Source organism: Dermacentor silvarum, chromosome 1 (assembly GCF_013339745.2).
Source record: "Dermacentor silvarum isolate Dsil-2018 chromosome 1, BIME_Dsil_1.4, whole genome shotgun sequence".
Taxonomy (NCBI): domain Eukaryota; kingdom Metazoa; phylum Arthropoda; class Arachnida; order Ixodida; family Ixodidae; genus Dermacentor; species Dermacentor silvarum.
Window position 1 is genome coordinate 250,649,474 of NC_051154.1, and position 25,220 is coordinate 250,674,693.

The window sequence follows — 25,220 nt, forward strand, 5'->3', positions numbered from 1 at the left end:
AGTAAATATTGTGTCGTCGGCGTACGCCTGAACATGAACGCCAGGAGGGAAGTCAAGGTCCAGGAGGGAGTGGATGATGATGTTCCACAGTAGAGGACTAATAGGCGAACCCTGTGGGCTGCCTATGGAAGGGCATGCCGAAACCTCGCCTGCACTGGACCGATAAACCACCCTCCGGCCCGACAGAAAGGAACGAAGCAAATGGTAGAGGTTGGCGGGGCAGTGGTGCTTACGCAAAAAGAACAACACCGCGGCATGCCAAACGCTGTCGAAAGCGCCGGTGAAGTCTAGTGAAATCAACACCGCCGGGGTCTTCGCAGTTTTAAGCGAAAACAGGCGTTGCCGCAAGGCATACAGGCCTAGAGGGGCGCTCCGCGCATGAGTGAAGCCAAATTGGTGGGGATGAATGAGATTGCGGGAGCAGAGAAAGTAGTAGAGCCGGGAATTGAGGAGACGTTCAAGAATTTTGCCAAACTAGAGTGGATCTACAAAGTAACAGCGAACTTTCCTTTAGATTTCTCTGCCTGCATTAGTACCGGGACTACGGCTAGCTGGTGAGAAAGAACTGTCGGCAAAATTTCTTTCATGCGATTCTGCTGCCTGCTAGCAGAATATCATATATCACCACACCTTTGTTCAGACCTACTTGTTTATTTTTAGATGTATGTTGCTTTTTGTCAGGAAACGTAAATTTGTACATAATCAGAAGGAAGCATGCGCTTCTTAACTATAATATATTCATCTACCATGCCACTGGTCTCTTCACAAAGGGACTCTGTGCTTGAGTACCAGTAAAAGCCAGACAGTTTAGGATCTAGTGTATGCAACACACTTGTATTCCCCAAATATAAAGCTATTTACTTCGTGCAATGTATAAATTCCTGCTATTGACAGCACTGTCCAAATGATAAAGAAATCAAGGCTGCCCGAAATTTGCATTCATGGCAGTAGTGCCCAGGAGTGTCCACATTTCAGGACAGTGCAGTATGTCTTGACGTATGTAACTATTTTGATATTCCCTAAGTTACCCTCACCGATAGAAGCATCTTCAAAAGTGCAGTAAAAACTTTGGAACAAACCACACATCTACGAAGCAGAGAGGTCGGTGTGATAGGGCTTCTGTATCGGGGTAAGAAAACGCGATCGGCAACGCTTATGCACAGTTCACTTCTGAGCACTCGCACATCACAAAAGACGAGCACTTTTACGCCTAGTAATGCTGCGACACATATATATCCCGATTTGTTATCCTGCGAACACTTCGTAACAGCAACAACACAGTTCGAACGTCGCGGTCACCACGGCGCATCGCAACCGGCAAAACCATAGAGTAACATACAAGGATGTTACTCTATGGCAAAACGGCTCACACGCAGTATAGCACACGAGGAATGACAGCGATAACGAGGCAACAAATCTTATCGCTGCTGATCTTGTCATCACTTCTAAAGGCTGGAAAGGACTGGCGTTCACTTCACCACTTCGCGGCAATGAACCGCATACACAGAACACATACAAGTCGCGTACGCTGGGTACGCCGATCGGACACTTTTAACTTCGCCACGCTCTGAACATGTGTCGTATACTCAGAATAAATGGGTATGTGATGGCCTTCTCGTTGTGGGCCCTTACCCTGCTGCAACTTTGGAGGCGTCGAAAGACACCGGTGAATCCAGCACGCAGTCAAAGATGGTATTGGTTCTCGTAGTTGGGTGCAGGAGTTCGGCGACGTTGAGGAGGACTTAGAGAACTGGAGGGTTTCTTTACATTATTTACAGGATTAGCACAAAGCTAACAAAAGTAATAAAGTCGTCGGCGACCGGCTCAAATCGGACGCTGCGGCCCGCGGCAAGAAGAACGTCCTTTCTTCCTGATCTGTCTCTGGCTTAAACCCCTTTAGTCTGCCGGGGTCACGTCACTTTCAGCCAATCGTCGAGTCCGCGTCATTGTCCTACAATCGCAGGGGCCCGCGTAAGTGGCGTCATATTCGGCCAACTCAATGTTAACGTTGCAATAGCCAAATACATGTTAACATGAGTGGAGTCACATTGCTACATCGACCTCATTTACTTTTACTTAGGAATTTCTAAGACAGACCCCACATACATGGAAATCCCCAGTTAGGCAGTCCCTCCACAAAATGAAATTAAATTGAGCGGATACTTCTTGCGCAGCAAACATGCAACCGCATCCAGATTTTTAGCGTTCTTGCAGCAGCTACATTTCAATTGGTTCGTCTCTTGATTGAAAAACTAAAACCGTTCAAGTGAGAATTTCTATGACGATATGTTATTATTTCAACAATGTCGAGACGCATTTATAGTGCATGTAGGTGCACTTTGTTTTCCCACTGCAATTTATTAACATAAGCCGCCACAGCGTCGTCGGCGCAGCGCAGTTTTAATGCTTTTTCGGGGTTATTTTTACAGTACATTTCGGTGAAATTGCAGCATATTACAGCAACTTGATTCGGGCGAGTTGGTTCATATTGAGTAAAACTTGAACCAGCGCGAAGAAGACGAGGACAAGAATCTAAAACAGTGCTCGCCCGGTTGTGTTTGTTTTCGATTCTTGTCCTCGTCTTCTTCGTGCTGCTTCAAGATTTACTCAGTATACTATAGTAACAAAATCACAAACCAGAGACCTCCGAGAAATATCCCTGAAAACAACTCACTTATATCGTATATCAATGTAATTCCCTAAAAAACCCTGACCTTCTCCCTCCATTATTATAACCAATGTTATGAGAACACATGCAAATGCAAATTAAACAGGCAGGGAACACGAAGAGCGCAAGAACACGAAGAAGAAGAAGAAGCATGACTTCCATCCTGGTAAGACGCTTCCTGTCTCGCTTCTCTAGCTGAATGCTTCTAGTATGGAAGTTCACTTTCGCGAACATTGTAGGACCATATTTAGTATTCTTTACTGAGACTTTGGCTTGACCTTCGAGGTTATTATGTAATGGAAGTATGTCTTTGGTACAACGCGTGCTGGTTTGTTAGTGCGACTCACTGTCTTTGCGAGTGACCGGAGCCCTCTTGTTAGAAAACACACACGCAAATTACCGCTGTTAAGTTGAATCGGGGAGAAATATCTGAATTAGAACCATTTGACGAAGGCAGTGCATTTGAATGTGGAGACGGCCTTATGTTGACTTTGCATTTTTTTGTAGGTGACCCGCCGTGGCTGCTTAGTGGCTTTGGTGTTGCGCTGCTAAGCACGAGGTCGCGGGGTCAAATCCCGACCACGGCAGCCGCTTTTCGATGGCAGCGAAATGCAAGAACACCCGTGTACTTAAATTTACGTGCACGTTAAAGGACCCCTGGTGGTCAAAATTGTTCAGGACTGCCCCACTACGGCGTGCCTCCTAATCAGATCGTGGTTTTGGCACGTAAAAACACATTTTTATTTATTTTTCTTCGGAGGAAACCTACTTGACAGTAGTCAAAATTAAGTCTGAATGAAGTGCAAGTGTCGGTGTAGAATCTCCCCTGTGGCCGTGGATAACCAAGTGCGTCTTTCGTGATTTAAAAAAGGACAATCTGCGTCATATACCATATATGTATCAGACTAAGTTGGCTTTATAAATGTACAGTGCGCTATATAATCTGACACAACAAATCCCTTGGTGAAGCAACTTTCTCCTGATTATATTGATTTATAGAATATTTATCGAATGGATGGATCCCATAACACGTTGTTTCTTTTATTTTTTTTATGACGCTAAGAAGATGCCCTGATAAACCCGGCATCGCGCTCAATCCAGCGGACTTTACCGTAGGTCTCCAAGAGAATGCCAACAGGCGACGCCGCACCCCAGGCACCAGCGCCACCTGGTTCGACGAGATGGGCCTTGGATCACCCGCTGTCGCTACCCCGGTATCTTTCCCCGGGGGTCGCGTTTCCTGCATGGACCCTTGGTGGCGTCGTATTCAAGTGTGGGGCCAGCACCCAGACGAAGAAAGACAATGGTAAGATGGAATAGTGTGAATGGAATGAATGCACATACTGTTAGGCATCGAAAGAAGTGCCAGTTCGTAGTTCTAAAATACACGTTTACTCAAGTAAATGAATTGCAAAAAAATATGTTAGATAAATATTAATATTACCAGCGGAGCTGTTCTTAGTCGACCCTTCGCCGTGCGCCGTCGGTGTTACGCAGGTCACGTGAGCAGTAGAGGATAAGAGCCAGGCCGGGGGAGGGCAGGTCACGGGCAGGACACGGGCAGGTCTAACGCCTCTCCAGCAGCGGAGGAGAGGCGGGAAGAGGCGACCAATGAGAGGGCGCGCGCTTTGGGGAGGAGGTGACCAATGAGAGGCCGCGCTGGGCGCGAGGTGGAGAGGCGGTGTGTATAAGAGGTGTTTTAGTGTGGCGCGCCCTTTCGGATAATGAACACGCATCGCCGCCCAGCTGCAATGCGAGTATGGGAAGACCACGAGTAGTACGTACGCCTGGAGAAGAGGGTGCTTACGGCGAGCGTCAGCGAGAGTTGGCTTGTGAACGGGTTCGTCGCTTAATCTCACTACTGGCGCGCAAAAAAAGGGCGGCGCTACTTGCACGCGAATAAAAAGCACGCCAAAACACAGGAAGAAACCTCACGCGAAAAAAAAAACACACACTGAGAGAACCGCAAATATCTAGCAGCACCAAATAGGCAACGCGCAGAGCTGCAGCCGACACCGTCCGCGTTTCCCCGCGTTCGCGCCGAATGTGCGCGGTGTCCGTGACTGCAGACGATGCCTATGGCGGCGGCTCAGGACGTTTCGACCAGAGAACTGGACACTCGTCGAGTAGCGTCGGAAGTCGCGCCTCTTCTCTCCTAGCAATGTTTGAATATAATTTAGGTTTCTGTTGCAGATCTCTGTTTACTTGTGTTTACTCAATTGTATCACGTGCAACACATGCACACGTAACACTCATAACACTCGGTGTAATTTACACAGCTTCGCTGTTCAACCGTCTTCACGAAGTGGAAGGGGCGGTGAATTTTTTATTGCGATAGCAATTATATGGACACTCCAAAGCAGATTTCTGCCTTCGGCGTCACCGTCGCCGTCGCCGTGAGGTTCCGTATGACGTCAATGGAGATGAAATCGTCGCCGCCGCCGCCGAACGCTGTATGTGCGAGTGAAAGGGCGCGAGGGACGCGCTCTTTCACGGGGAGTGAACCCACGGCGGAGAACAAACGCGCGTTCTGCGCCGTACTTCCTTAAGCGCTGCAGAAGTAGGCGTCTCTTTCCTCCTTTACAATCACCATATATGTAGAGCAAACGCGCCTTATTCAGACGCGCGAAAGGCCGTGGGAGTGCATATGTATATCAGAGGCTCCGGCAACAGTCAGCAGCGCCGCACGCATTTTGTGCGAACGCGGGCAAAACACCGACGGCGTCGACATTAGTTCTGCGTGTTGCCGGTGCTGCTGCATGTCCAAGTTTATACAGCTGATAAAGCTACTATCATTACTCCGTATAGCTCTCTACAAAGTTGCTATCGCAATTGATGCTTCGCCTTTCAGGTGAAACTGCGACCACTTTTTATTGAAACCGTATGTGTTCACCCCTTTAAGGCTGAAAAAGAAATTTACTATTGCCATTTGCGGATTCTCTTCTTTATGGTCTTAAAAATAACGTTATTTCTTGCACTATATACAACCTCCAATTCTGAGGCAATTCTGTGGATGAATTATGTTGCTTTTTGAAAAGCCCTTGCTCCTCGAGAAAAATTGTAACTAAATAACTAAGTACAAAAAATATAAAATGCATTCCGGAGACATGTTTGAATCCCTCTTGCAAGTATTAGTACACAAAGTGCAGTCGCTTTCAAGAATCACAGTTGTTTTTTTGTGGTCTTGCGCATCCAATAGAACTTAGGCCAAGTTCCCAGGATATTTTCCTCGGAGAGCGCTCTGCGGTCGAAGCGGCTAATAGTAGCTCACGAAGCAAATCATTGTGCAAGTGGCACAGAAGGTGCTCTCGTTACCCACCAAAAATTGACCGCCGCGCTTTTGGCCACTCTTAGGAAATTGTATACAGGGTGTCCCAGCTATCACGCAGCACGATTTTAAAAAAGAGCAACGACATTACACGAAGCCAACCAAGTGCGTATTGTTTCCAGTACAGCGGAGTACATGGCCGCCAGTATTTTTTTCGTTACTGAGATTTAATTATTTATTGTAATTATCTAACTCGAGAGGTACTGTCCCAATTATCAAAGTGTCAATGAGAAAGTTGTAGAGCAACATGAAAAACTCCCGATACAGCTTCTTGTTGCTCAATACGTGCTACATAAATATGTTTTTCTGAGTGTGAAAGAAGCCCGCGAATACACGCAAAATTGCTGCACGACTGGCCGCTCGAGGCACTTTGCGTGTATTCGCGGGCTTCTTTCATGCTCGGAAAAACTCTTTTATGTAGCATGTATTGAGCAACAGATATCGGGAGTTTTTCATGTTGCTCTACAGCTTTCTTATTGATACTTTGATAATTAGGACAGTACTTCTCGAGTTAGATAATAAATTACAATAATTAGTTTAATCTCAGTAACGAAAAAAATACTGGCGGCTACTCAACTGTACTTGAAACAATACACACTAGGTTTGCTTCGCGTAACGCCGTTCCTCTTTTTTTAAACCGTGCTGCGTGATAGCTGGGACACCCTGTATATGCCCAGCCATAGGCAACACAGCAACATTGTTTTGTGGGAGAGTCGAGGTGATTATGGCGATGAATAAACGATTTTTTCTGCAGCAATTTAGGAATGACCGAAATAATGAATTCATTTAATAAGAAAAAGGAGGACCACACATCGGTGGAAGCAGGTCTCCGCACATAAGGAAAGGAGCGGGGGACAAAAAACTGTCAGCCCTTCCACTGGGGTGGAGATGGAAGACCAGCAAAGCTGTAATTGGTGGAATTATGTATTTCCAATTATGACTATTAGGATGTGATGGTGTAATTGGTTATTTGAACTATTAAAGAATGAGAAATACATATGATCCAGTGGTTTTCATTTATTTAATGACCACAGGGATCATGGCCTTATGGTCGCTACGGTACACCGCCATATAGGGTGTACGGCAAAGGTTGGCACTTTCTTCATAAACTCGTCGCCAACGCCGCGCGCGTTCAGTGCGAACGCAGGCAAAACGCCGCCACCATCGACAACAGTGCTGCGCGTTGTTTGCGTGACCGCACACAGCCGCTGTCGAAACGCTGGTGTGAGCAAGCGTGCCAGCCGCATCGAGCGAAGGTTCATGCGGTCTATCGCTTCAACGGAAACTGAGCGGCGAAAGCACAGCGCATACGAAAGTAGGAACCGTGTTGCAGATCGCTTTCAAGATACGAAAAGCACAAGTTGCTCGCAGAGCAGAAGCCGCCACCCCTCCCTCCCGCGCTGCCTTCCCGCTGTCCTCCTTTCGCGTGGGAGATTGAATCGCCAGTTCCCCTTGCGCCCTGTCGCAAGATACGCATTTGGTGCCGCATCTAAACGTCGCCTCCCCTCCCTACCTGCCGTCCCCCCAGGGCCTTTCGCACGACGGAAGACGTCGCGTTTGCTCTCCGCCGTGCGTTCACTCCCCGTGAAAGCGCGCGTCCCTCGCGCGGTTTCACTCGCACATACAGCATACGCTCAATGAGAGATTTTTTTCTACATCCGGATGCGACCATTGAAGACTGAGCCCTTAACATCTTCGCTGTAAATGTGGAAAAAATAGAGTCCAGATAGCAGGCGAAGTCGCAATGAAGGGCCCATAGAAAATGCAATGAAGTACCCAGACGCTTCCTACGGGAGCGAGTGAAGCTGCCGTCGGCCATATTGCTAGAGGAAAAAGAGCGCGGTTCCAGCATATGCGGCCGCGGTATACGCGCGGCGCTCCCTGCGTTTGCGGTTCTGCGATGTAACATAAAATTAAACCCCTTTAAGAAGTACATCAGTCCGCGGTTGTGTGTCGTTGTTGTCGAACAAAAATGTGTCATGGTGGCGGGTGTCTTGTGTTCTGTGTAATAAGTTTCGAGAACTGAAAAACAGTCATATTTTCTGTTTTCATCATTCAGTAACCTGCTGCCGCGTGCATCAGGAGCAGGTTACTGCCTTCGATCGTCCCTTTCGTCGATACGTGGTGCCGGCCCTTATTGGCAGTGACATGACCTTCAACCCTGTACCATTTTCATAAAAAAATCACTATTTGTGTAAAGGAGTGTTCAAGTGGCTGTTGATGAAGCTGTTGGTACTTTAAAGTTAGGATTGAGCGTTGTTTTTGTAAACCTGGAAAACAAGAAAAATAAAATACAATGGTATGTCTCATCTTTGTCCACCGTTTCACTTTTAGCCAAAAAGAGTCAGTGAAAGCAAATTTACAATAAAGCTAAGGCGACCATCTACACACAACTGGAAGCCCACATGCGCTCCGGTGAAATTAGGTTAAGGTCATGTGTCAGCACACGGCTCAAGCAATCTTTACTTTTTTTTCGCTTGTGCGTCCTTTCTGCGTGCGTCTGCGACGAAAACGAGAAGCGGTAAGGCAGGTAGATCGGAGGTGGCGGGGTGAGGCGGTAGCATAGTGGTTAGCGTGCCGAGCTCCCAAATGCACAATGCTGCAGACACATGGTCTCCAACACCGGTGGCTTTGTTGTGAAGAAAGCTTCCTGTGCTCCCTGGTGAAGCTCAGAATGAAGCGGCGGCCTCCTGACGACAACGGTCGTCGTCAGAATAAGCGGCCGTGCAAGGCCAACCAAGTTTTTAGCACTTCATGGCTGCCACAGTAACATACTACAGCGACCAGTATGCCTGATTTGGCATGATCCACCGATGTGTTTCTTACTGTTAACCAGACTGTGATATGCAACAAAAGCTCACGCCTACGGATACATGGTATTATCACAATTATAAAAGTATAAACCTATAAATGTTACAACCTAAGTTACACTCGACTGATTTACACAGGTGAAAAAGGGAACAAAAATGAATAACAGACACGTTATTGGGTCCTATAGTGCGCATCCGTTTGTACGCTTGAAAGTTGGATGTCTATCGATTTCTTGCAATATCTTTAAGTGTAGCTGTCGGCGATAGAGAGGTGCTAAGCGACAAAAACACAAAGAAGCCATGTACTGTATTGGTTCGTTGTAGGGGTCAAGTACGCATAGTACCCGAGGCTCACTACGCGAACGTAGGTGCAGGGCGCAACTAGTTCAACTGACAAGGCACAACCGGTTCTGGTGATGAGCAGGCGATCCAGGTGTGACTGCCACTCAAACTTTTTGGCCCTCCTCTTAAGCGGATAAGTGGGTACGAGTTAATACGGTGGTGTGATCAGTCAGGGCACATCACCCCGAGCATCTAAATTCTTCTCAGAGGTCGCATCTAGAGCCGAAAGTATATTCAGAGAAAATACAGTATGCTCCTGTCGACAAAAATAACAATCGGTGTTGTACAGCGAGGAGTTACATGCGAATGTCACCAAAGGCAGGGTCACGGTCTTATCCCGATGATCAACGGAAATGTACATCAAAAGCATGTCAACTAGCGTGTAACTGATACTTCATTAAGGTCGTTACGTGTTTGTGTTGTGTCTAGCACGAGCGACTAGTGTTAGCGATAGCATTGGAGAGAAAGCGGTGAGCCAAGTCCGCGAAAAGTACTCGAGGATCGCCACAACGAACATCAACGCCGTGTTGAAGAAAGCGTGCGACATCACCGTTGGTCGTTTTTCTTAACCAAAGAGATAGAAAAACACTTTGGGAAAATTAACAGACGGAAAGGGCCGAGTGAGTGGTAAAATAGCTTAATGAAATAACTCTTATGGTATATCAAGAAACTGAAGAAGACAGTCAGGTTAGATGGACGGCTTCTTCAAGCTCTCGAGGAGTTAATATGTAGATGCAACGATGGACAATATATTATATGCCAATGCAAATGAATCAGCCTGGTCATACTTGCCTTGCACGCCATGGTAATTTGCCTCAAGGGCATCATGGAGTTGCACGATCAGGGTTTATATTGTGTGCTCGAGAATAACAACTAGCATATCAGATACATCAGGGGGACGTTTCTGCGGTACACGATGACAGCCTGAAAAAATAAGCTTCCGAATAGAGGCACTAAAAGATTGAGTACTACTACCCTTGTTTATCTTGTTCAGGATGATGTCAGTGTTTTATTCAGCCTTTAGTTCAGAGAAAATGAGTTCAAGTTACGTTTACTTGCATCGCAACGGCGGGCATGCTCGGGCAAGACGGAAATGTAAATTCGAGGTTTCTGGAGTATTCTATATACAGTACGTACGACAATGATAGCAAGAATACAACCTTATTAAACAAATAGAATTCGAAAACAAGTTCACTTATTAGTTCAGTGTAGTAAAAAAGGAAGCACCTTCCCAGTATAGCTGTGGAGGACGCAAATAGTGAACAGGTAAAAAAAAAACACACAATCTTGCATGTTTGTAGTAAACTGAACAGACAATTGGCGGAAATAATGGGAGGCACCTTAACGAAGCCAGTAATTCCACATGAAAAGCCTTTTCAAAAAAACGTGGCTGCCTCTCGGAAAGCCTCTGAAAAGCCCTCAATCAATCATCGCTGGGTTTGCCTCATCGCGACTAAACGCCTTTAGGATGACAAGTCATTTCCAGTCGACGAGTGGTTACTCTTTATCAAGCACACTGATAACGCCGGCGGGACAAGCTTTGCGGTGAAGTTCAGTGCGCAGGGATAGCTTTTATTTGTTTTGTTGACGTCATCACGACGTCACCGCGCGAAGTTTGAACTGTTTAAGGTCAATACGCCACGCGGTGGCACTCACGCGAACTAAATCCTGATGCCCAGTAAAGCTGGATATGGTATAGAGCACGCTACGTCGCTCTGGGAGCCAGGCTTTTCCGGCTTGAATATGATGACGCAATATAATTTTGTTTGTTTTAATATGTCATTCGGTAGTGATTACTGTACGGTACAACTTATAGATACAGCACATAGTATGTGCTCTCATCAGATTAAATACGAAGACGTTTCACTGCAATATAATTAATGCAATGTTGTGAATCGCAGTATACGTTAAAAATTAACGATAATAACGGTGAGGAAGCTGTACATTATTCTCCAACTATTCGAAAAGTGTTAGATATTCAGTTCAACTCAATTTGACCTTCGATTCATATTAGATTAGTTCTGAGAAACTGATTTTCGCACACCCCTAGATATTTTCGCCTCGTGGGAGACACACCTCGTACAACTTAGCAACCTCGGCAACTAGCAGCGCGTGTGAATAACCTGAAATGCACGCGAAGGTACGTACTCCCTACACCCGAAACCAATGTGACAATGCACTTCATTTGCTACGTAGCCTGTGAACGAACGCATGGAGATGAGAAAATAAAATATGAAGTTTTTCTCTTCCCCCCAACGCTATTTGCGTGTCGGGGTGCTGATGCACGTGCGTACCGGATTTGGCAATCCAAGGCTCCCCATAAAGAGTTGGTTTTCGGGACTTGAATCACAGACATTTCACACCTCAAACAAATCACGGAATCGGTTCAATTTCGACAGTTCTCCGCTGCTGTTTCCTTCCCTTTTAGGTGTGGGCCTCCCAAAATCGCAACAAACGTTCGACCAACCAACTTGGCTGTCGCTCATTGCAGACCCCCTGCGACGAGTGCGATTTCGATTTCTGTCGCGTGCGATGGAACTTGCACTTCCAGTTCGACGAAAATTGCAGCATTTGAAACTGCCTTTGCTCGTACATTCCACAGGCATATCCGCTTATGGTGGCTGTGTGTCATCTCGCAGCATTCATATAACTCTCTCCTCCTGGGCTCGCTTACTGCTTTGCACTCGACGCAAGGGAGCAGAGAACAGAAACGGAACCTTGTAATTGCAGAACCTGCCAGTAGATGGTGGCACATCCTGCAGTCTCAATTCTCACCCAATCGCTTTTCTCATGAAGAATGTGGCCCTCATCTTGCACATAACTGTGTCCCATGGTGTGCTTTTTACCACAGATAACCAAACCAGGGCCAGTTCTCCCTCAACACGCCATGGTGACATTCCATTACAACGCCTATGTGCAATCAAGCTGGACTAAGCGGATAGACTCGACGTGGATGCGGAACACTCCCCACCGTTGCACGTGAGTGTCCCAGACCAGACAGTAACGACGCCTTCCAGTGGGCGCGCATGGACGCGCTCGTCTCGGCTGCACCGCGGAGGCTAGCGTTATCCCTCGCGAGAGCGCACTGCCGGCCGTTATGGCTGCTACTGTTCGCCTAGTGACAAGTCGTACAGGAGCGAATATTGCCAGTGTATCCTATATACTCCTGGCCGCCTTGCGCATGCCCTGTTTCATCGCCAGAGAATGGCAGCCATTGAATCAGCGTATAGTTATCTGGTGCAAATTACAGAAATAATGCTTCACTCAATCCTTGGATTGGCTGATAAATATAATTTTCCTTTGCTTTTTCTTGATTTTTAAGCTTAACTTTTGTTGTCCGCTTGCGACGGTCTCTCTCCACGATACTAAAATTGAGCAGTATGCAGATAAACTTTGATTGATACAGATTTTCGAGCACAGAAATTGAGCATTTAGCGTATTCGTCGTTAAATACCTATATATATATATATATATATATATATATATATATATCGTATTTTGTAGTGTAACACACAATACAGCACTTTCCTTGCGCGTAAAGGCACTTATCGAATCATAAAAACAAGATTACTCAAACAAAATACATGAACATGCTGCCTATACAGGAGTGTTTCCTCTGCAACGCAGCCTGGAAGAACGATCGCGCCCATGTACGAGTACGTATGCCTTTCGAGCCCAGGGCTGCCGCCATCGCATCCCACCAAACGCCACACTCTTTTACGAAATGACCTTAGTAGACGTCATCGAGACGGAGGACGACGGCGGCGTGGACGGCTTGGACGTGAACTCCAGTCTACTGCCTTTCGACACTCTCTTTGGGGTGAGTCGACAGCTTGCTGTCGCCTTGTATCTCGCCGTTTTCTTGGCAGTGTCGTCTTCATGGGGTGTTGAAAAGATGTTGGTTAAATCATGCACGGTGCTACGACTAATTCCCGAGTATGAAAGGCACGTGCTGGTGAATTTGGCATTTCACATGCGAGACCTAACTTCACGTTAATACATGCAGTAGTGATAAACTGTGCGCAGTACTGCTAAAGGTGTTGACGCCTCAGTTTGAAAGAGTCCTTGGCATGCATCGCTCGCACAAAAAGAATTTCGTTGTGCTCCGTCAAATGTGAGCCGTAGTGCGGCGTCGGCCCTCTAGTGAATAGTCAGGCTTCAGAGGCCGCCGCGCGGAAGAAACGCGATGCAAACCACCGTCACGTATGTGTGCCTTGGATCAGGTTTCGTGTTGAGGTATGCGCCCTGTACCTAACACCCGAATATCCATAGTAGTTCCTTCGCTATGCTCGCTGGGAAGCAAGTAGCATGCGAAAATAGATGTAATGCCGCCAGACAACGGCCTCAAGAGAGCACCTGAGATTATAAATAGCAAAGCGGGTGGCATAGGACCTTCAAGGCACGCAAGGTGCAACGGGGGGATCAAAAAGCTGGAACGAGGCTGGTTCCCTGAGTTGGGGACTGCAGAGGCCAAAGCATACCGGGGCTTTGTTTGCATGGCGGACAGCTGACCTTGTACATTTCCAGCACGCGGATGCCCTCGTGAGCACGCAACCAACTAACCTGTCCAGGTTCATGTTTTGGTTCCCCCTTGTCTTTTTAGTGTGCAGGAGGCGCCGCCATAGCAGTCCTAAATAGCGGCATGCACGTTGTTTACGCATCGTACTTACCCAAATGCGAACGGGCGCGTGCTTTGTGGCACGTATATATGCGTCTTTAGACGAAACCTCATGCCCAAGGGGCAGATACGCGACTATGGTGTGCTTTCCATCCCTCCCGTGCAGCAGCGCTGCAGTTGCCGCCTCTACACTCTTTCGGCTTCACTCTGTCGAGTGAAGCCGAAAGGAATGGTCGTGCCGAGTGGAGCTCAGCGCAGCAGGAGCAGCATACCAAAGGGATAAGCTTAATTTTTTTTTCTCTCATTTGGTCGATAGAAGTGTTAGGTTAACCGAGCTTTCTAAATATATTGTTTTTCATGCTTTTTAGTTTCTTGTTTTTTTGGTTGGGTGTTAGTAACGAATAATTGTTTTTTTTTTGTTTTTTTTTCGAAGTGGGTTGGGGCGCATGTGTTGCATGGTGTAAGCAGTGTAGGGCGGCAGTTTTAAACCGTCTTAAGGGAAGCTAGCGGAGGTAGCCGGATAGCGAGATTGCCGTAGGGCTTACCGTGGGACTTTGTTTAGGTATTTTGGCAGGCTTTCTCGTTACGTGGTCGGGCGGGCGATGGCGCGGCAGGCTAGGAAAGTCAGGGGTGATGGCGAGCTGGTGCGGTGCGAGGAGTGCAAACGGTGGTGTTATTTGGACAAGACGCACTTCGCAAGTTTAGCCGACGCTAAGAATGCTAGCTTCGCGTGCAGGCTGCGTGGAGGATTCAAGGGGGCTGTGCGGCGGATGGAAGGGGAATGGGCAGATAGCGTTGAGGAGCTCAAAGGGGAGTAGAAGGTGGAGCGAGAGCGGAGGATTAAGCTCGAAACTCGGATCGGTGAGTTGCTTGACCGGGAGGGGACCGAGGCCAACCTGGTAGAGAGAATAGCTGGCGAGCTTCAAGAAGAACGGCAGAAGCTGGCCGAGCTGGAAGAACGGGTGGAGGCGCTAATGGCACAGGCGGCGCGTAATCCCGGGTCGGAGCCGCGTCAGGCGGACGGCGGGGACAGCGCGGAGTATCAGGCAGAGGCATGCAATGAGAGCAAAGGGACAGACAGGAAGGGACACATAGGGGCCGTAGAACAGCTGACGAGAGCCGGCGGCAACACGGGGGCTCCAGAACGCTACAGCGATGTAGCGCAGCAGGCTTCGGGTGGGGCGGGACGAGCGGCAGGGAGCCCGTCGCCGCGTCACACTGGCGTATTGGCGGGTGGAGGGCCAGTTGGCGCGAACTGGAGGACAGCAATCGCAGGCGGGAGGCGAACGTGTAGAGCGAAGGGTCCTGGTGGTAGGGGAAAAGCGAATGCAGACAGGCTGGTGAGGCTGGAGGCCCAGTCAGGGAAGTGCATGGTTGACGCAATGGCAAAAGCTCAGAAGGTGGTATGTGACAACATGAAGCCCGAAAACCTGGTCGTTATCCATGCTGGTCTCAACGATGTGCTGAAGGGAAGGAGCCAGAACCTAAAGAAACAGTTAGAGGTTGGGTTGCGTAAACTCAGAGAGGCCTCTGTGAAGGTGCATCTAACCATATGCACAATCCCAGATATCCAGGGCCATGCTAGTGGGACGGAATGGAGTGTGGTTAAGGCTAACATTAGGAGTCTGAGCCGACCACTTGGGTATGGCGTAATGGAGGTAAACAGGGACGTGTACGAGCCTGGCTCCCACCCTTTTGCACAGGATGGCATGCAGTACAGTGGTGCCACGGGCAGGAGGGTAGGTAGTAGGATAGGCCGCCAAGCAACGGGTTTTTTAGGGGGACCCAGAGCCCTGAGGCCACCAGTGAAGACGAAGACGGATCCAGAGAGGCTCCAAGATTCAAGAAACGTAGAACCGGTAGAAGAAATAGACGTAAGCACCAGTGGCAAGGTTATTCGGGGATAGGGTATATTAACCTGCAAAGTGGAATGAATAGGTTGAAGTGGGGAGGAGACAAGAGGTGTAACTAAGGCAGGAAAAGCTGATGGTATGCGGGTTTGTGGAGACACATCTTAGGGACATGGAGCAACCACCCTGTAATCCTGACTATGCATGGTAGTATTGCAATAGAACAGAGGGCAGCAGAAAAGGGGGTGTAATTGGGGCATTCATTCATAAAGTATGCATTGGCAAGGGTCAAACAGGAATGCAAGGGGCATTTATGGCTAAAAGGGAAAGTGGCAGGACAGCAGACACTGCTTGGCTTTGTATATCTTTGGACAGGAGCGTATGCCTAAGAGGAAAACAAAAAACTGTCAGCCCTTCCACTGGGGTGGAGATGGAAGGCCAGCGAAGCTGTAATATGGTGGGGATTATGTATTTCCAATTATTACTATTAAAATGTGATGGTGTAATTGGTTATTTTAACTATTAAAGAATGAGAAGTATATATGATCCGGTGGTTTTTATTTATTTAGTGACCACAGGGACTATGGCCTTATGGTCGCTACGGTATACGGTGCACGGCAAAGGTTGGCACGTTCTTCATAAACATGTCACCAACGCCGCGCGCGTTCGGTGCGAACGCAGGCAAAACGCCGCCGCCGTCGACAACAGGTGTGCGCGTTGTTTGCGTGACCGCACACAACCGCTGTCAAAACGCTGGCTACGTGGCGAAGGGCTAAACCCTGTTGTCGACACTGTTAGGTGATAGGCGGGCGAGAGTCCAGAGAGAGTCGGCGGCAGAGGCAGGCAGGGCTGCGCGCATGCGCCGCAGTGGGAGAGCGGGCACGCACAGTCTAGGGTGCCTCGATGCCTCCTCGCCCACCAATCCCCTTCCACTGGGAAGTCAGCCGTGCAGAGGCGGCAGGGCTCCGCGCATGCGCCGCAGTGGGAGAGCGGGCACGCACAGTCTAGGGTGCCTCGATGCCCTCCTCGCCCACCACTCCCCTTCCACTGGGAAGTCGCGTTTGCTCTCCGCCGTGCGTTCGCTTCCCGTGAAAGCTCGCGTCCCTCGCCCACGCGCACTTTCACTCGCACATGCATTATACGGCCAATGAGAGTTTTTTTTTTCTATTGCCGGACGCGACGATCGAAAGGTGAGCCCTTAACAGCTTCGCTGTAAAAATGCTTGAATGCATATCAAGTGGCACTAATGAGCTAGGAGGAGGGCGCGAGATAATTATACTAGGAGACATGAACGCACACATACAAGACATGGACGGGTACACAGATTCAACAGGCAACACCATGCTGGATATGTGTGAAAGGCATGACTTAGTTGTATGCAACAGTATGAGAAGTGTGAAGGGCACATAACATGGGAGGTAGGGGGCCTGCAGTCGACGATAGATTATGCACTAATGTCACATATGATGCATGATAGGCTAAAGGTAATGAACATAGATGAATATGGCTCCAGAAGTCTAGGTAGTGATCAGAAAGGTATTAAGCTGAGTTTATAAGAGAAATGAAAGTAGGTAGGAGGCAAGATGAAGAACAAGGTGGGATATTTTACTCGGAAAAGCAGCTGGAAATAGCAACCCAATAAATTGAGGAAGTAATTTCAGAGGATACTAAAACAGAATGGACATATGCAAATTTAACAGGGCTATTTGAGCTAGAGCTTGCTAAGGTACGAATCAGTCCCAAAGGGGACAGAAGACGTAAGCCCAAGAGCTGGTGGGATGAGGACGTTAAGAAGGCCACAGAGAAGCGTCAGGAAGCATCCACGGAGCACAGATATTCAAAGCACAGGGGTGAACCAGAAGTTGGTGTAGACAGAAAATGGGATCACTTCTTAAACTGTAGAAGGGAAGCATCCCATTTGATCAATGGGAAGCGTAGAAGAAAGGGGACCCAATGATTGTCAGAAGTAAACAAAAAGGATAGCAAAGCAGCGAAGATATTTTGGAAACATCTCAACTCCTTGAGTAATAAGACTAGCTTGGTATTCGGCTAGAAGGAGATGAAGCAATGGAACATATACGAAAAATGATGACTGAAAAATTTTTAAGAACGAAACGTAGCATGTGATCAATCAGGTGAGGATAGACCGGTTAGTGCCGTTGCTCCACTTCAACAAAGAGAGTGGGAAAGGGCAGAGAAGACTGTTCCTAGTAGCACGTAGACAGGTCCTGATGGCATCCCAATTATGTTAATAAAGACATTGGGCCCAAAATCTAAGAAAGCATTAAGAGAGACAGTGAGCAAAATGATATTGGACGGTAAAGCCCCCAACGGGTGGAGACTGAGCAGGATGAGCATGATATATAAGGGAAAGGGGGACAAAGCCGACACAAACAACTACCGTCCCATAGCAGTGACGTCAGCAGTTTACAGGTGATGCAGATTATAAAGGACAGACTGCAGGCATGGGTGGAGGGCGAGGAGGTGCTGGGGGAACTACAAAATGGGTTCCGGAAACGAAGGAGGTTAGAAGATAATCTGTTCTCATTGACGCAGTGTATTGAAATAGCAGAAAAGGAACACAGGCCCCTATGGCTCGCTCGCCTTTCTGGATATCAAGGGAGCCTATGACAGTGTAATCCAAAAGACCTTGTGGGACATACTGGGCACTCTAGATGAGGAAGATGGAGTAAGTAATATTTTAAAAGATATCTAAAAAAGTAACAAGGTGCTTATAAAATGGGGAAAAAAAAGTATCTGAGCCTATAGAGACACAGCAGGGGCTTAGGCAGGGGTGCCCTCTGTCACCTGTGTTGTTCATGCTGTATTTCAAGGATTAGAGAAAAAATGAGAGAGGAGCGGACTTGGCTTCAACGTTTCCTTTTTCAAGCAAAGAGAATTGTTTAAACACTCATTACCAGGACTGATGTACGCGGATGACATTGTACTTATGGCTGACAACAAGGAAGACTTGCAGGGATTAATGAACATCTGTGGTAAAGAGGGAGATAGCTTAGGTTTGAAGTTTAGTAAGGAAAAATCGTCAGTCATGATTTTTAATGATAATCAGGGCAGTGAGCATAGGATACAGGAGGTTACGCTGGAGGTAGTGGATAAGTACAAATATCTTGAGTGTGGATAAACAATGGGGCTGAGTACCTAACGGAACATGAAAAATATGTAACGACTAAAGGTAGGAGGAATGCAGCTGTGATTGAAAATAGGGCACTATAGAATTACATTGGGTACGAAGTGGTGAAAGGTATTTGGAAAAGGGTGATGGTCCCTAGTTTGACTTTCGGCAATGCGGTCCTGTGCATGAGATGAACAGGTTCGAGAAACGTTGGAAATTAAGCAGCGAGGGGTAAATAGGCTTGCTTTGGGAGCACACGGCAATACACCAAATCAGGGGGCGCAGTGTCACATGAGATGGACGTCATTCGAGGGCAGGAAAGCTAGCAGCAAGATAGAATTTGAGGACCGATTGAGAGAAATGGCGGAAAAGCAGTGGGCATGGAGAGTTTTCAGTTACTTGCACATGAGGAATGTTGAGAGAAAATGGAGGAAGCTGACCAGAAAATTGGCAATCAATCATTTGGACTGCAGGAGGGGTGAAAACCAAGAAATAGCGGTTAAGAAAAAGGTTAAAGAAACAGAGAGGGGTCTGTGGAAAACAGGGACGCAGACGAAATCAGCACTGGGAACATGCAGAACTTTCAAGCAAGAAATTTCCAAAGAAAATATCTATGATAATTCTGGGGGAAGCTCTTTGTTGTTTGAAGCCAGGACGGGAGTATTGCGGATTAAGGTGTACCGAGTCAAATACCAAGGTATAGACACGCTGTGCGGTGCATGTGGAGAGGAAGAAGAAACGGCTGCACGCCTCATACCTTTCTGTAAAGGGCTTAACCCTACGGTGCTCATTTTTTCAAAGCACTGGGGTTTAGGGACAGTGAAGGCAAAATAGACTTTCAAGTGGGTATAAATAACCAAACGGAGGTTATCTGAGTGGTGGCTAAAATGAAGGCAAGGGTGAAATTTCACCCACCACAATGTACAAAATATGTTAATCCTGACGGCTAATTGGCGTGTGCCACCACCCGGTTTAAAGGGCTCAGCCTCATCCATCCATCCATCCTACTGGTTGACCATTACGCGCTACCGTGTCCGAGCAACAGCACATAGAGTATATATATATATATATATATATATATATATAATCCGAGCTTAACATCACTCGTCGGAGCCGTTACTCAAGCGCTGCTTCCACAGCCCGGCATGGCGTTGCCTCTTTGCTTTAGTACCATGCACATTGCACCCGAAATTGTGATGAGATAGTCCGATTAGCCCGCGTGGCCGGCTAGGTGCTGTATCCCTTTGACGGACTTCAGCGAGGGCTTCTTCTCCTCTCTGTCTAACGCAGACTTGTTATCGGAAACATCGCAACGCCAACCGCTTCTACGTGACCAAGAACTACACCACTGCGGAGCGCTGTTACGCGGCTGCCGCCAAGTTCCTGGAGTCGGCGCTGGATCCAGCCGACGATAAGCACAACAACACAAGGCGCAAGCTGCTTGCGAATCTATATTCTAAGCAAGCACAGTGCGCCTTGCGCATGCACAATCCCAAGCTGGTACGTACTGGTTAACATGTGTTTGACAAGCGGGCCGCGCGAGTCAACCAAACGGGCTGACCCATCCAAGCCCGGCCTGTATATAGACGATACGCTAGCTCTCAAATAAACCTGGAGACCAGATTTCGGCCTGTAAAACCGACGCGATCCGACTTTGTCGAATCAGGTGCGCAGCGTTGCCATTCAAGTGTGTTTGTATTTTTTGTTGTTGTTCCTTCCAGTTAGTGGCAGAGCTCGCGCTTTATCTAGCGCGCCCCGCCCGCGGCAGCGCGGCGCCTTGCCGTTGAAAGGAGAGAGTCCCGATTACGTGTGGTTGATGCGTCGTGGAAATAGTGCGCTCATTAACTCCTGTGGAGTGTGTTTGAGGGTGCTGTTTTTTGATGTGGGTGGACAGTTAGTCACATAATTTTTTTCCATATTTCGCGGGCTTTCTTATCAGCCGGAAAAAATAAAGGGGCAAAAGGTATCTGGCTGAAAACATGCCAGCTTTAAGTTTCTTTCCATTTCCTACAAATTATTCATTGACAGCATGGCATTCAGAGCATTAGGACGGGAGCAAACAGCTCTAGGACTGGACGACGAAGTGTGTACGATAGACAGGGCGCTGAACTAATTCAGAGGAGTAAAAAAATTTGATAATTGCAAATAAGAAATGGAATTGCATCAACAGCAATTTTGACGGCTGCTCTACTTGACTGTGAACGATATGCACTAGGTTGCCTTGGCGCACAATGGCCCATCTCTCTTCGAAAACGCAATGCATGATAGCTGGGACACCTTGTATATAATTATTCCGTGCTTATCACGTTAATCCGACACAACTCGACGCGGGGCGACGCTCAGCAAACTCATTTATGAGGCCCGAGCCGACGCCGCTAATAATTTTTGCGGTCTGCAAATGCTGCTCAGTCACGGTGGAGGGCAATCGATTAATTTCGTTGACTTGGAACCCTTAAACATGCCCGTATTCCTAGGCATATGGGCGTTTTTCATTCATCCCACAACGCATGACGGCCTACCGGTTATTTTACGATTCACCGCTGCGTCATTACCCTACCATTCTTCGGAAGCACCGAGTTCTTTACCATAGAGATCCTAATCATTGGCTGGCCATTTTGCTCATAATATATCCAGGTCAGGAGGGCTGGAATTCGGCCTTACGAACAATTGTAGCGTAAGACGATCAAAGATGATAAATAGTTTATGTGTAGCTAGGAACGCAACAACCCTGCCAACTAAATGCGAACTAAGACCATCAATATGCCGGACAACTTGCTTCCTGCTAGACGGCATAACTTATTTCCCGCAGTTCCCGACATCTTCTCAGATTCTGCAATCTCTGTGGCCTGTGTCGAAGCGCAAATTTGGCATGTATGTTACCACTGGGACCAAAGAATTATTTGTGCTTGTCTTTACTTTGGCTTCCAATATCAGCGCATCATAAATTGGCATCATAAAGCGCATTTTTTAGTGCGCTCACAACACTTTACTGGGTCGCCGGAATGCTCATTTAGTCCACGCGCAAGTATCTTTTTCGAGCCTTGTATTGATGTAAGGCATTTTTGTTGAATAATTGCGACGTATCGCATTCTCCATGTTTGTCTGCGATGCGCTGTCGGGGGAAGTGTTTGCGATTTAAAATATGACTCGATCTCTTATGACTCAACATTACCTTACACCTACGCCTTCATTTGATGCCAATGTCTGTCATACTAGGAAAGATGCTCGTATTAGCACGCACTGCAGCCCTCTCCTCCCTCCCTCCCACCCACACACCCACTGCAATATACTATATAAATTTTGTACTTCAATATAAAAGGTTTCTTCAGATGTTTTTGTCTAGTGTTGAAAAACTGGCCCGTTTTAATGCAAGGTTCAGGACGACCTGTCTCAAGCTGGAAGCTACCTTCGCCGTTCACATGCCGTCCCAGCGAGTGGCCGGAAACAGATCAGCAGGCGACGTCATGCCGAGTCCATGCCACTGCCCTGCTGGACGACCTGCTGGACGACCCGCTGTCGCCTCCATGGTAACCCCGATGAGGGTGGCCCACCCTGCGAGGGCTGGTGGATGTCGTAAGCGGCGTGGACCCACCGCGCCAGCCAAGAAAAACGAGGCCAAGATTGGCCAGTTAGAATGGAACGGCTGCGCCTTCTGCGCTACATATAGCGGAAGAAGTATATTTTGATTTCTCGATGAAATTACAAACAATAATTAAAAAGAATAACTGCTTTTATACTCATTATTGTGTGAATTTCAGGTGAGCAAATTACGAAGAGCTGGCGCGCGGGCAAAATTCGCTAGCACAATGATCCAGGTACTGGCGTTGATTGCTTCAAACAATGCTTGAATGCGTAACATTGAAAACAATAAACGCCATGTCAGCTTGCAGCGAAGCTGATGACAAAGAATGCTGCGGTTGGCGCGCGGGCTGACTCCTTAGATATCCGTAAATTCAATGACCTGCATAATGCTAGAGTGACAGTGGAACCATGTAGGAATAACCTGTTTACTTATTAGATTTACGTGTTTATCTTGATGTGAGATGAGATATCTTGATATTTCTTGTCATACAGTCATTTACAGATGAAGAAGTAAACGTTTCATGCAGAGTAATACTGTTAGATGGGCTAGTTGATTGTTTCGTTCTGAATTCATGTTACCAGTAAAAAATAAAACGGGACACACAGAGGTGAATGATGTGTCCTGCTGATAACGTGAATAACAAGTTTAATGCGCGGACCTCTCTAGCTTTTCCCACGTCATCGATAACAACTATGTGGTTCTGAAGTGAAGGACACCAGGAAAATATCGTCCCTCCAGTTGGATAGTTGATTGTGCACTAGTGTCTACGACATGACTCGTGTCATCGTGAGGAAGGAAATAATTTGTTTATTGAGGTGCACGTGAGCTCCCCTTTGCAATGTGGCGGACTCTAATGAGCGCGCTACTTTTACCTTCCCTTTCCATCCATATATTTTCGTGCCTTTACATCCGTGGTTAGCGTTACAAAACTTAACCTAAAAAAATTATTGCAGAGAAAAGTGATGAGTTGTCATTCTTTATGTTCATTGACCTTGAGCTCCAGCCGTCTTTTACTATTGACCATCGTAGATTAGTTCATGTTCCCTATATTAACGGGATAAACATTCTGATAACACTTCATGTTTTAGCGGTATCTATCTATCTATCTATCTATCTATATATCTATCTATCTATCTATCTATCTATCTATCTATCTATCTATCTATCTATCTATCTGTTATGTGGCCAACTTGGGTCACACGGTCTAATGTGTTCATGGCCTAATCGGTACAGCATCAGGCTGCTTGCTGTGCTGAGTGAACATTGTTCGAAACCAATCATCGCACCAACTTTGGTCACTGGGCATTTTACACGGGGTATTTACGGCTCTTCACTGAACCTCTTTGACGCTAGCTTGGGTCACTGGGTATGTTCCACTCTTCAATTTAAAAAAAAAGGTCCTTTAAAATTTATCCGCAACTGGGCGGAATCGAACCCGCGTCATGGTATACATTCAGATAATTTTGTCTGAATATTTCACACACGCGCTCCACGTGGACTTCGCGGAAGCGGCGGCGCTCTAGATACCGCATCGTGTCCAATGGGGAGCACGATTAGAGAAGCCCAGCAGCATACACGCGTCATACATGACCGGTTTCGGCATTAGCAATACGGTATGTCACTACATTGCTTCAATGCTAATCACATTAACGTGGACATTCATCGTGAGATGGGTTCTGCGGCAACTATTACCCCTATGACTGTATGCGCTACGACTAACAACTCCAGATATCGCGGTGCAACTTGAGCAGAGAAGATGATCTGCTATTTACCTAAGCTAACGCCCTGAAAGTTTGGCTCACAGATGAAAATATAGACTATTTCACTATCTTGCAATGCATCTGGCGGGGCCAACTAATGTTCCAGCAGCGCGCCGCAGATTGCTCTCTGCCACCGCTCACGGCCTTTCTTCTTTGCGCCTTTGAAACGCGCTCTCTCTGCTAGCTTTCAGCGCTAAGTTTGACCGCGTATGCAAAGAGCAGGAAGATAAGGCGACTTGGGCGAGAGAAGAACCGCGGCCTGTCGGCTAGTCAGACCATGCCGATATCATCAATCTCGGCAGGAATATTTTGAAGCGCATGCCATTGAATGTCGTGAATGCTTTATCAGCAGCTGAAATAAAAAAGGCCCATAGGGTGGGTTTGTGCGCCGACAGCTCGCAGTATTCTCGTTGTTGCGAGAGAACGCGGGCCCGCGCCGGGCGCGTGTTTCTAGGATAAATAATAAGTTTCAATGTGACTTATGCGCTGCTGAATGAAGCTTGAATCAGCCCGACTGACCGAACACAAGTTGGAATGTATTATCAGGTAAGTCAGCAATCCTGTCTATATTTCCAGTGGCATGGCCTAACACATAACCAGCCTGGAAAGTCATACGAACGCTTCTGGAGTACCTAAACCTAGCGGAGTGGACTGCCTGACTATAGACACGCTACGTCTTGTCAGATGCATGCAATTAATCTACACTCCAATCACTTTTCTCTCAGGTTGCTTTTACCAGCGGAGCTGTTTAAGTTCTTGGTTAGGACGCCTAGTCCTAACTGCGCCTGGCGATGACGTCACCGCGCGTTGCCTAGCAACGCCTCGCACAGCTGGTGCCAGGCGTTGCTAGGCGATGCACGTGACGTCATCACTCGGCGAGGTTACTCGCCTCTCCCAGGTTACCCTGGCATTTTGCATTTTTAGGAAACTTTGCCAGCGTGTGATAACCTATCCCTTATTAACTCCTTAAAACTTTCTGTCAACATCTGAGGCCTTCCTGCAAACATTAAAAAAAAGTTGTAGTCGATACATGCTGTTTAAACGTAAAGATCAATACGAGATGGGCTTTACTGAGGGGCACAGCGCATTGTAGTCCAGCTTTCAGCGTTTCCGTTATTACGATCATTG

General features: G+C 47.4%; 2 pseudogenes; both read left to right on the plus strand.

The window, feature by feature from the left end:
* Positions 1–16,974, plus strand: part of LOC119438982 (uncharacterized) — a 21,492-nt pseudogene extending 4,518 nt beyond the window's left edge.
* A 1,553-nt stretch (positions 16,975–18,527) lies between these two features.
* LOC125942515 (uncharacterized) lies at positions 18,528–22,280 on the plus strand (annotated as a pseudogene).
* The last annotated feature ends 2,940 nt before the right edge of the window (positions 22,281–25,220 follow it).